Source organism: Stegostoma tigrinum, chromosome 15 (genome assembly GCF_030684315.1).
Source record: "Stegostoma tigrinum isolate sSteTig4 chromosome 15, sSteTig4.hap1, whole genome shotgun sequence".
NCBI lineage: Eukaryota > Metazoa > Chordata > Chondrichthyes > Orectolobiformes > Stegostomatidae > Stegostoma > Stegostoma tigrinum.
This window is the reverse complement of record NC_081368.1, coordinates 1959998-1973407: the sequence shown is the minus strand read 5'-3', so window position 1 is coordinate 1973407 and position 13410 is coordinate 1959998.

The following is a 13410-nucleotide window of genomic DNA, read 5'->3' as shown; positions in this document are numbered from 1 at the left end:
GCACTTTGGAAAAAAGAATACAGGCATGGACTATTTTCTAAATGGTGAGAAAATTCATGAAGCAGAAGTACAAAGGGATCTGGGAGTGTTGGTCCAGGATTCTCTAAAGGTTAACTTGCAGGTAGAGTCTGTGATTAAGAAAGCAAATGTAATGATGTCGTTTATCTCAAGAGGGTTGGAATATAAAAGCAGTGATGTGCTTCTGAGGCTTTATAAGGCTCTAGTTAGGGCCCATTTAGAATACTGTGTCCAATTTTGGGCCCCACGCCTCAGGAAGGACACACTAGCCCTGAAGCGCGTCCAGCGGAGATTCACACGGATGATCCCTGGAATGGTAGGTTTAACGTATGATGAATGGCTAAGGATCCTGGGATTGTACTCATTAGCGTTTAGAAGGTTGAGGGGAGATAGAACATAGAACATAGAACATTACAGCACAGTACAGGCCCTTCGGCCCTCGATGTTGTGCCGACCTGTCATACCGATCTCAAGCCCATCTAACCTACACTATTCCATGTACGTCCATATGCTTATCCAATGATGACTTAAATGTACCTAAAGTTGGCAAATCTATTACCGTTGCAGGCAAAGCGTTCCATTCCCTTACTACTCTCTGAGTAAAGAAACTACCTCTGACATCTGTCCTATATCTTTCACCCCTCAATTTAAAGCTATGCCCCCTCGTGCTCGCCGTCACCATCCTAGGAAAAAGGCCTTCCCTATCCACCCTATCTAACCCTCTGATTATTTTATATGTTTCAATTAAGTCACTTTTCAACCTTCTGCTCTCTAATGAAAACAGCCTCAAGTCTAATAGAAACTTACAAGATAATGTACGGTTTAGAAGGGGTGGATGCCAGGAAGTTATTTCCGTTAGGCGGGGAGACTAGGACCCGTGGGCACAGCCTTAGAATGAGAGGGGGTAAATTTAAAACAGAAATGAGAAGACATTTCTTCAGCCAGAGAGTGGCGGGCTTGTGGAATTCATTGCCACGGAGTGCAGTGGAGGCCGGGATGTTAGATGCTTTCAAGGCAGAGATCGACAAATTCTTAATCTCACAAGGAATCAAGGGCTATGGGGAGAGTGCAGGGAAGTGGTGTTGAAATGCCTATCAGCCATGATTTAAATGGGGGAGTGTTCCTGACAGGCCGAATGGCTTTACTTCCACTCCTATGTCTTATGGGAGACAAGTTGGGTATTTGACACATTAAAGCAGGAAATAGCAAAAAAAAAGTGTTGGTCGAAAATAAATGGCTATATGTAAAGGAATACTACAAGGTCTACAACATGGGTCTAATGTCAAACCTTTCTAAATCAGAAACACCTAAAGGAAAGTCTGTGATCCAGAATGTGGTATCATCAGAAGATCTCGATCATTGCTGGATTGTGATTGTGAGCAGAACTTGGAGGATCATCAGTTGAGCCGGGCTGCAGTTGATGGATCTTTCTGCTGGTTTTGGTCTAACACCAATTCAATGACTAGCCAACCAGAGTTATGAGCACCTGTGCCCGAGCCAGGGGTCTGCAGTGAAATCGGGGTGACTGAAGAAGGTGGAGGAAGGATCTCCAGTTGACCTCCTCTCTCCCTTTTAGTGAAGGGAGTCGTCCCTAGATTGTTGTGAGTTCCAAGCAGCAGATATTTTGTCTGCAGGAGGTACTTCATTGCCTCACACTCCAGAATGTAATGTGAGTGTCTCCTGGAGGTATTCTGGAGGACTACAACGCTTCAAGAAAGGAGCTCACCACCACCTTTTCGAGGACAACTAGGGATGGGCAAGAAATACTGGCCAGCCAGTGATGCCCACATCCACAAACTAGTAGCAGGGAGAACAACATTTTCAGAGAAAGGTGAGGGTCCCTCTCCATACTGCCTGTAGGACAATTGTTGGTTCTCCCTCCACAGAAGCCACGTTGTTACAACCTCCGTGTTTCAGGAGCAGATGTCCTGAGAAGGTACGTACAGTTTGAAGGAGGCAGCAATGGCATAATGGATAATAAAATGTGAGGTAATAAAATCGGAGATCCTCTCTGATGAAGGGTCTAGGCCCGAAACGTCAGCTTTTGTGCTCCTGAGATGCTGCTTGGCCTGCTGTGTTCATCCAGCCTCACATTTTATTATCTTGGATTCTCCAGCATCTGCAGTTCCCACTATCAATGGCATAATGGATCTTTTTTAAGAATGTGGACCAGCAAGTGGCAAGTTGCGACCCTTAAGGTAAACACCACTGGGGACATCCACTACCTTCCTTCCAGCTTCACAATTGGAGGCAGCCAAGGTTCCATAATATAAACAGGGCTGCCTAGAGTAAGCCAAACCTGTGGATGGTCAGGGAACTGCAAAGTAACCCTCTGCAGGAACTGCAAACAGAAGCACCATCTGATTAAGGACTGCAAGGAGTCCAAGAGTGGCAACTTGCAAAGCCTGCCCCAGACAGGGCACTACATACTCAAATGGCTGGAAATGGTAATGTGAACCGTAGATCCCCAATAGACAGCAAGGTGCTGCCCTCCAGAAGAAAATGGAAATGAGGGGCACCTAGAAGGAGGGACAGGCCCAAGAGGAGGAAAAAGTAGTCAGCACAGAGATACAGCAACTGAATCAGGATTGACCAGAGAAGTCAGAGTCAATGGAGGAGGAGAAAATGAATTAGATGGGCTAGTAGATACCAAAGAGAAACAATCAGAAAAGGAAAACACACGGGGTCCCCACATCCAAAATGGAAACAAGTAGTTGCACAATGAATGTCAGCAGCTCCTCTGTAATTTAGAGGGATGGCCATCAACAAAAGTGGAACAGCACCACTGGGCTGAAGGAGAGGAGCACTCCTCCAACCTGGAAACCCCAGATGTTGAGTGGCCCAATGAAGCCCTACTCCAACCATTTGGAACCAGGGCGTACCCACTGCACCACACTTCTGGGCATCCAGGAGCAGAGATGTTCCAAATAAAGAACTGAGCATGACAGTCCCTCTAACAGACTCAAGTGGGCCTTCCTGATTTCGTCCTCACCCCCAACAACATCAGATCAGGGAAACACCCTTGGAAGAACAAGATGGCTGCCTCAGCAGCTAAGAGTATCCAACAGTTTGCCTACACCACCAAGAAGCAGGAACTTCCCCAGTGACAAGTCCTGCAGGTGAATGGACACCTTGGAGGTAATTCTATAAACTCTCAATCGGTTATAAGATTACCAATATTAATGTGCATAGCATTAAACCCACAATGCAATATGTTTTCACGTTGGCTTACCTGGAACTCCTGAGAAGGCCTTTTGGGATGTTGCATATCTACATGTAAGCGGTACTCCCCAAAATGGGCTTTGGGGAAGGAATTTGTAATGAACATTGTTAGTGCAGTCTCAATTAATGGACGGGTACCAAAGTATCCCAATTTAGATCTGGAGTAAAGCAGGGCTGCCTTGTTTGTGTGTTGTATAGAGCCTTCTGCTGAGTCCAGCAGGAAGGATGTGAATCTGAGAAGGGTGATTATTCTAGGTCATGGAGGCCTGCAGGTCAAAGCCTTCCTGTATGTGGACAATGTCATAGTTTTCTACTCTGATCAACTGTCAATTTAGACTCATGAGCATTTGCATTCAATTTGAACTGGCCTCAGGAGCTACCTGAAAGTGCTGGATGTATCGTTTGGAGGGGCTGGGCGTGTGCAGAATCTTGGAAGGTGTGTACCACCAAGGGGAGGTGGAAGTAGGGCTTTTGGAAGCACTGCTCTCTCTCTCCATTTATGGATGCAAACTGGGTCATCAGGTGTGAGGCACATTCCCAGAACCTGCAGTGTTTCAGTTGCCCGAGCCATCTTCCACTTCATTTGGAAGTCTAAGATGGACTGTGTTGGCAGGAACACCATATACAAAGCTCTGGGTAAGGCAGGTTGGGAGATGCTGTCTATATGGGCTTCAGCAAAGCCTCTGTCAGAGTCCCTCATGGCAGGCTGATACAAAAGTTGAAGTTGCATTCGATTTGTGGGTACGCCCTGGTTCCAAATGGTTGGAGTAGGGCTTCATTGGGCCACTCAACATCTGGGGTTTCCAGGTTGGAGGAGTGCTCCTACAAAGGAAAAACGTAGCCAATGCTACCCTTGTCCTGATGGCGACCTTTTGTGTGAGGCTGCATCAAGGTGTGTGTGACTCTTGGCATGCAAATATCAAGTGTTACTATGTACTGAGGTTCTACCTGTCCCTGGTGTTGTAAAGGATGGGATTATATGTATAAGAGATAAATTGAATGAATAAAGTTTTTGTTGTTGGTGTCTGCTAGGAATAGAGGGCAGAGTGAGACCCCCGAGTTTGGTGACTGGTAGATTAGTTTGTGAAATCAGTCCTGGGTTGTTAGGTTTGGCCAGGGTCTGTTTGTGTTTTCTTTTAAGCAATATGTAAATAGTCAAAGTAAGGAAGTGTCCTGACTAGAGCTGGAATTAGGGAATCAGCCCAACCAGGTGATTCAAGTTTCAGTGGGGAAGATGTTTTGGGAACAGTGATCATAATTCTAAGTTTTTAGTTACTGGTAGATAAGGATAAGTGTAGTCCTCTGATGAAAGTATTAAATTGGAGAAAGGGCTAATGACCATAATATTAGGCAGGAGCAGGCAATGTAGATCAAGAGGAGCTGCTTGTCAAATGGAAATCTGTTAAAGGCCCGTTGATGAGAATTCAGGACCAGCATGTTACTGTGAAAGTGAAGGATATGGATGGCAAGATTTGAGAACCTTTGGCGATGGGCAGCACGGTGGCTCAGTGTTTAGCGCTGGTGCCTCATGGCACAGGGACCCATGTTCAATTCCACCCTTGGGCGATTGTCTGTCTGTCTGGGAATTTGCATGTTCTCTCCATGCATGTGTGGGTTTCCTCCAGGTGCTCCCATGGTCCAAAAATGTGTGTATTTAGTGGATTGGCTGTGCTACATTGCTCACTGTATATGAATCTATGGGTTAGGTGGATTAACCATGGGAAATGCAGGATTACAGGGACAGCGTGGGTCTGTGTGGGATACTGTTTGGAGGGTCGGTGAGACTCTGGTTGATTCGGCCTGGTCCCGCACTATACGGATTCTTTGAGCTCTTTGTAACTTGTCATAGAAACATCGTTATCAGTCAATAAGAAAAAGGAGACACATGTAAGGTTTAGGAAACTGAAGGTAGCAGGAAAGAACTCCAGAGCAAAAACAGAAGTTGCTGGAAAAGCTCACCAGGTCTGGCAGCCTCTGTGAAGGGGGGAGAAATATCATTTTAACAGTTTGGGTCCAGCGACCCTTCCTCAGAGCCCAAAATGTTCACTCTGATATTTTGTATTGTCTTCAGATGCTGCCAGACCTGCTGAGCTTTTCCAGCAACTTCTGTTTTTGTTCCTGATTTACAGCATCTGCAGCTCTTCATTTGGAAAGGGAATTGCCAAAGTCATTCCATTTTTTAAAAAATGGCATTTAAGGAAAACCCCAAGGCAGTTTATATGTACATAATGAGCAAGACAGTCACTAGGGAAACAGTAGGTCCCCTCAAAGACAAAGCATGGAATTTGTGTATGTATAGCTGGAGGAAGTGGGTGAGATCCTTTAACAAATACTTTGCATCAGTATTCACAAAGGAGGAGGACATGGTGGATGGTAAATCTCAGGAGAATTTGATATTCTGGGTCATGCCAATATAAAGGAGTTGCTGGGTGTCAGGTAAGCATCCTCCAAGGTGGCCTTTTGAGATAACGACAATGCCGAATTGCATCTCGAAGGCCACTGCATCTCTATCATGCACTCTAGAATGTATCTTAGTTCATAGCGATACTCAGTAATCTCCATAATCTTGCAATCATGAGGCTTCAGTTAGTGCCACCAGGTATCCAGAAGCCACTTGACAGGAATTTGTATTTTGATCTGCGTTCCTTGGTTGTTTTTATTTAAGCTTATTTCCTTACTGGTAGATCGCACCTGCATCAAAAGATAGCAGGAAAGAACTCCAGAACAAAAACAGAAGTTGCTGGAAAAGCTCAGCAGGTCTGGCAGCGTCTGTGAAGGTGTGGGGGGAATATCATTTTAACATTTTGGGTCCAGTGACCCATTTAACTGTTCCATTCATTCGGACACAGAAGGATTAAAGGATACAAAGGAAATGCCAAACAATTACAGTCCAGTTGGTGATAACAAGGTGTGGAGCTGGAGAAACACAGCAGGTCAAGCAGCAGCTTACGAACAGGAAAGCTGACGTTTTGGGCCTAGACCCTTCATCAGAAATGCTGGTTCCGTAGGCAGGTACTAGGAAAGGTGATCAGAGAGAATGGGAACTGCAGATGCTGGAGAGCCCAAGATAACAAAGTGTGGGGCTGGATGAACACAGCAGGCCAAGCAGCATCTTGTGCTCCTAAGATGCTGCTTGGCCGGCTGTGTTCATCCAGCCCCACACTTTGTAACTAAGAAATGTGGCTGTTATACCTGGTTTGCTTCGGGACATGGTCGAGTAGTTTCAAGGCCGAAGAGATTACAAGAGAGTTGCAGTGGGAGAGAGATCCCCGGAGGTTTGTCCGGAGGGAGGAGGGTAACTTCTTCAGGTGAGGCATCCTTAGAGGCTTTACAGTGAGGTTAAAATTGTATCAGAGATAATGGGAACCGTAGGAGCTGGAGAATCCAAGATAACAAGGTATGGAGCTGGATGAACACAGCAGGCCGAGCAGCAACAGAGGATCAGGAAGGCTGACGTCAGCTTTCCTGCTCCTAAGATGCTGCTTGGCCTGCTGTGTTCATCTAGCTCCACACCTTGTTATTTCCCATTCTCCAACTCCTACAGTCCAGTTGGTCTGTCTTTAGTGGTGGGCAAACTGTGTTATTATCAATCATAAGGCATCAGGTAAACTGTCATACAGAATGGCATGGTTTGGTTGAGTACAGTCAGCATAGCTTTAAGGGAAGGTCATTCCTTACTAATTTGATTATCCTTGTCACTCCTGGAAAGAATTCAATGATTGTCTACATGGCTTTTTAGTAAGGCATTTGACAAGGTCCCACAAGGCAGATTGGTCAAAAAAGTAAAAGCCCAAGGGATGTCCTGAATTGGATCCAAGATTGGGTCAGGTACAGGAAATAAAGAATACAAAAAGTTTCTCAGATAACAAAGTGTGGAGCTGCATGAACAAAGCAGGTCAAGCAGCATCTTAGGAGAACAAAAGCTGACGTTTCAGGCATAGACCCTTTTTCTGATGAAGGGTCTAGACCCAAAACATCAGCTTTTGTTCTCATAAGATGCTGCTTGGCCTGCTGTGTTCATCCAGCTCCACACTTTGTTATCTCGGATTCTCCAGCATCTGCAGTTCCCATTATCTATGATACAAAAAGTTTCCAAGTGCTGTTTCCAACCGTTTCAAGTGTTGTCCACAGGGATCAGGGTTAGGAACCCTGCTTTTTGTTTTATACATCAATAATTTGGACTTGAACATGGGGAGCACAATTGGGAAAATTGCAGATAATGCAAAAATTGACTTTATAGTGGCTAGTGTACAGGATAACTATGAGCTCAAATGATATGATACGTTAGTGGAATGGGCAGAAAAATGGCAGATGAAGTTCAATTCTAATAAGTGTGAGGTAATGCATGTATGGAGGTCAAACGTAGAAACGGAAATGGGAGATGAGCTGATTGATCAATGAAAACAAGAGATCTTGGCACGCACATGCACAGTCCTTAAATGTAGCAGTACAGGTAGATAAAGTTTTAAAGACATCCTATGGAATATTCTCCTTCACTGGCAGAAGTATAGAATACAGAAGTAGGGGTATAATGAAACTGCATAAGACCGAGGCCATAACTGAAGTACTGTGCAGTTCTGGTTCCCACATTTTCAGGTAGGATGTAATTTTATGGCAGAGAGTGAAGAGACAATGTTTTTAAAAAAACTGAAAGTATAGCAGATGTACTTTGGTAGGAGTAACCAGACGGCAAAGTACAGGGCTAATGGCAAGATTCTTAGTAGTGTAGATGAGCAGAGAGATCTCGTTGTCCATGCACACAGATCCTTGAAAGTTGCCACCCAGGTTGACAGGGCTGTTAAGAAGGCATACAGTGTTTTAGCTTTTATTAATAGAGGGATCGAGTTCCGGAACCGAGAGGTTATGGTGAAGCTGTACAAAACTCTGGTGCGACCGCACTTGGAGTATTGTGTACAGTTCTGGTCACCGCATTATAAGAAGGATGTGGAAGCTTTGGAAAGGGTGCAGAGGAGATTTACTAGGATGTTGCCTGGTATGGAGGGAAGGTCTTAGGAGGAAAGGCTGAGGGACTTGAGGCTGTTTTCATTAGAGAGAAGGTTGAGAGGTGACTTAATTGAAACATATAAAATAATCAGAGGGTTAGATAGGGTGGATAGGGAGAGACATTTTCCTAGGATGGTGACGGCGAGCACGAGGGGGCATAGCTTTAAATTGAGGGGTGAAAGATATAGGACAGATGTCAGAGGTAGTTTCTTTACTCAGAGAGTAAGGGAATGGAACACTTTGCCTGCAACGGTAGTAGATTTGCCAACTTTAGCTGCATTTAAGTCGTCATTGGACAAGCATATGGACGTACATGGAATAGTGTAGGTTAGATGGGCTTGAGATCAGTATGACAGGTCGGCATAACATCGAGGGCCGAAGGGCCTGTACTGTGCTGTAATGTTCTATGTTCTAGATGCTGTAAATCCAGAATAAAAACAAAGTTGCTGGAAAAGCTCAGCAGTCTGGCAGTATCTGAAGAAAAAAAAATCAGTTAATGTTTCGTGTGCAGTGACCATTCCTGAGTTCTGTTTTCTTTTAATTTCTTCACATATGCTGCCAGATCTCCTGAGCTTTTTCAGTAAGTTCTGTTTATTAGAATGTTATCAGGGATCGAGAATTGTTATCAACAGGTTTGTTTCTTTGGAGCAGACAAGGCTGAGGATCAACATGATTTTAGGTAAAGGGTAGAGAGAGTAGGCAGGAGGAATCTGTATCCCTTAGTGGAGAGTTCAAAAACCAGGGGTCATTGATTCAGGTTAAGTGGCAGAAGGACTAAAGGCAACATGAGCCTTAGTGAAAGAGCAAGGAAACAAACTGTTTGGTCCAACCAGTCTGTCCCTACCACAATCCCAAACTAAACTAGTCCCACCCGGCTGCACTTGGCCCATATCCATACAAATATTTCTTATTTATGTACTTATCCAAATGTCTCTTAAACATTTGTAACTGTATCTGCATCCACCAGTTCCTCTGGAAGTTCACTGCAAACATAAACCACTTGTGTGTTATTTTTTAAATATGCTCCTCATGTCTTTTTTGTTAAATTTCTCGTCTCCCCTTGTCTTGAAATTCCCCACCCTAGGGAAAAGACTCCTGCCAGTCACCTTACCTATACCAAGGTGTGGAGCTTGATGAACACAGCAGGCGAATGCTGCTTGGCCTGCTGTGTTCATTCAGCTCCACACATTGTTATCTCAGATTCTCCAGCATCTGCAGTTCCTTCTATCTCTGACACAACCTTATCTATACCCCTTGTTATTTTATAAACCTCAGTAAGGTCAACCTCAACCTCTTATGCTCAGGTGGAAGAAGTCCCAACCTATCCAGCTCTCCTTTAGTTTGAATCCTCCATACCAGGCAATATCCTGGTAAACATTTTCTGAACCCTCTCCAGCTCACTTAATATCTTCCTTATAACAGGGTGACCAGAACAGGCCTCACCAAAGTTCTGTAGAAACCTCAACATGATATCCCAACTTCTATATTCAAAGGTCTGGGTAATGAAAGCTAGTGTGCTAAACGCTGCCTTAACCACATGCTGCCAACTTGATAGAGTTGTGCTCCTGAACCCCTAAGTGTCTGTTCTACAGCATTACCCCAGGACCTACTTTTAACTGTATAAGTCCTGCCCTTTTTGATTTACTAAATGGCAATATCTTGCATTTATCCAAATCCAACCCCTATCTGCCACTCTTTAGCCAACTTGCCCAATTGATCAAGAGCTTTGTTTTTATATTTAGTTACTTATTGGTCACATGTACTAAGTATAGGAATATGTAAGTACAGTGAAAACCATTCATGGCACCTACTTGGCTACAAAAAAAACCCCATAATTAAAAGATATAACAAAGCCAAAAACTGAGAAAGAAACGTCCAGATCTGAGTCCCAAGTGATTTTAGATAATCTTCACTGTCCACTATACCATCAATTTTAGTATTATCCACAAACTTACTAACCATGCCTCATATCCTCCGCTAAATCATTTTATATGAAATGACGAAACTGGACCCAGTCCCTATCCCTGTGGAACACTGCTGGTGACAGGCCTCCAGTTTGAAAAGCGACCCTCCACACCACTGTCTCCTGCCATTGAATATTAAATTGGCAAGGTCAAGGTCGCCCTGAAAACCATTTTACACAAAGGGTTGTTTGGAATTTGCTGCCTGAGTTGTTAGGGGAGAGACCTAAAATATTTCAAACAATACCCGGATCTGTACCATAACTGCTGTAAGCTGCAGGGCTACGTGTGCAGGTTGATAGAATTAGGAAGAGGGATCTGGGTGTCTTTCGTTCAGTATGGACAAGATGTGCTGAATACACCCCTGCCCTACCCCATGCTGTATCATTTTCTATTGGTATGGACCATTTACAGGCAAATAGAATTAGTTTAAAATAGCATCATGGTCAGTGCAGAGATGATAGGCCAAAGGGACAACACAATATTGGAGCTGGAGGAACACAGCAGGCCAGGTAGCATCAGAGGAGCAGAAAGCTTGAGGTCCGAAACATCAACTCTGCTGCTCCTCTGATGCAGCCTGCCTGCTGTGTTGTCACTGACTCCAGCATCTGCAGTTCTTGCTATCTCTGGTGGGCCAAAGGGATTCAGGAGCACAACTCTATCAAGTTGGCAGCACGTGGTTAAGGCAGCGTTTAGCACGCTAGCTTTCATTACTCAGACCATTTAACTGTATAAGTCCTGCCCTTTCAAAGATAATGAAATGCTCTGATAGTTCAGCGGAGACCTGATTTAGATCAGAATCAAATAGTATTTTTCCCTTTTTAGTTTAAAAAAAAGTACTGGCCACCTCTGACAAAGCAGGTACTTCAGTGAGAGACGTTAGTGCACCTTAATGACAAGAAAGGTTTGACAGAAATTAATTGTGGTGTGTTGAGATTTTCCTCAGATTTTTAAGTATTCATGTTAGAAAACTTAAGTCTACAAAGAACTTGGGTGAATCAGCTGCACCAAACTTGAATATGTGCTACAAAGGAGTAATTTCTCTGGATCTGAATCAATATGAAGTGAAGGTATTGGGGAATAAATTAAAATTTTGGCTGAATGTTTTCAGACTCTTTTTTTTAAACTGTATTCAATATCAAGATAACAACTTGTCTTGTTCTTTGCTTTTGTCTTTTGTGTCAATTTTTACATTCTGTTCTTCAAGAAACTGTGCAAGCTCATGTGATTTTGTTTCAACAAACAATCACCAGGATAATTTTAAGAAAAGATCTCTAGCCTGATTCCATTCTGGTGTTAGAATGTCCAGTAGTACCATCAGCTGGGATCATAACACATTAACAGGACTTACAATCTCCATTTCCAAATTCCACTCCAGTCACTTCAAGGTTGCCCTGACCATCCTATTTAAACAGGCAACACACCTCTTTTACTGTCAGCACACACAAGTGAGAGAATGGTTATCTCTCTCACACGATGAGCTTGGATAGACCAGGAAGAAAACAGACAAGCTGATCAATAAACATAAAACAGCTGCAATTAACTGAATCATTGAAACCTAAGGTCCTAGTGTGCAAGGGGACAGGATGTATTTTTAAAAAAGTAATCAGGTGATGTTGGGAGCAAACATAATACCTGGAATAGGTGTTACACAGTGACTTATGACAGGAGCAGATGGAGAATGAATGACAGGAAATGAGGTTGTGTCTGACTGGATTTCGCACCCGATGAGTGTCCTCCTGCAACCTGTGTTGTATTTCTCCATTTTTTTTGTTCTGTCTGCATGTTTACCTCTCTGAGAGATTGCCAGTGGCTGCCTCGCTTTTTAAGTGAACAGAAACCTAACAGTGAGAAAGATGGGAAGTTGTGGATGCAATGCCACAGATCCTTCCACCGATATTGCTCTTCTGCTAAATTTCATTGAGATTTTTAATCAGCCTGGTCAGACATGTGATGACACACCTGGGGCAAATGGGACTTGCACCTCCTTGTTGTATGCGACTTTGACTTATTTTTGTTGCAGTTTTTTTCATTTCCAAAGTCTCTGAATCAATCAAACTATCAGCACAAAAATCGACAGCGAACGATTTAGGATCCAAAATGTAATACCTGATAATGTGACTGCAGCAAATGCAGTCTAGTTAAAAGAAAGTGGTATAAAGATCCAAAAGAAAGCAACCGAGAAAGGGCCAGGAACAGCAACTAACTGAATTTCTCATGCAAAATGCCACAAAAGCTATTCACACCAAATGGCTGTCTCCTGTAACCATTCTAAGATTGGGTGAACAATGCCCCTAAAGAACTTAAAACAGGTTGTGCCTTTTTTATTCCATCATAGGATGTGAAAGTCACTGGCCCATCCATTGTTGCCCTTGAGGGAGCTGTTTTCTTGTGCTGTTGCAGTCTGTGTTGTAGCCAGACCCACAATGGAAGGGAAGAGGCGGGTGGGGAACAATACTAGGACTTTTACACAGCAACAGTGAAGAAATGGTGATTTATAGTTCCAGGGCAGGACCGTGGCTTGGAAAAGAACTTAAGTCATGGAGGTGTACAGCATGGAAACACAGGTTCCCACTCACCGGTACTGACCAGACATCCCAATCTGACGAAGTCCCATTTGGCCCATAGCCCACAAAACATTTTCTATTCACATATTCAGCCACATGCCTTTCAATGTTGTGATTGTACCAGCCTCCATCACTGCCTCTGGCAGCTTGTTCCATGCACACATCACTGTCTGAGGGGAAAAGTTACCACTTAGCTCCTTTTGCAGTCTTTCCTCTCTCACCTTAAACTTATGCCTAATTCTGATCTTTCTATACACCACTTTGCAGCAGTAACTGTGTTCTGCTACCATGAGATAATAGGAACTGCGGATGCTGGAGAATCCGAGATAACAATGTGTAGAGCTGGATGAACACAGCAAGCCAAGCAGCATTTTAGGAGCAGGAAATCTGACGTTTCGGGCCTAGACCCTTCTTCAGAAATGGTGGGGGAAGGAGGTTCTGAAATAAATAGGGAGAGGTGGATCAAAGATGGATAGAGAAGACAGGGGGCAAGGAGACCAACAAGTTAGAGGCAAAGATGGAGCCAGTAAAGGTGAGTGTAGGTGGGGAGTTACAGAGGAGATAGGTCAGTTCAGGGAGGACGGACAGGTCAAGGGGGCAGGATGAGGTTAGTTGATAGGAAATGGGGGCGTGTCTTG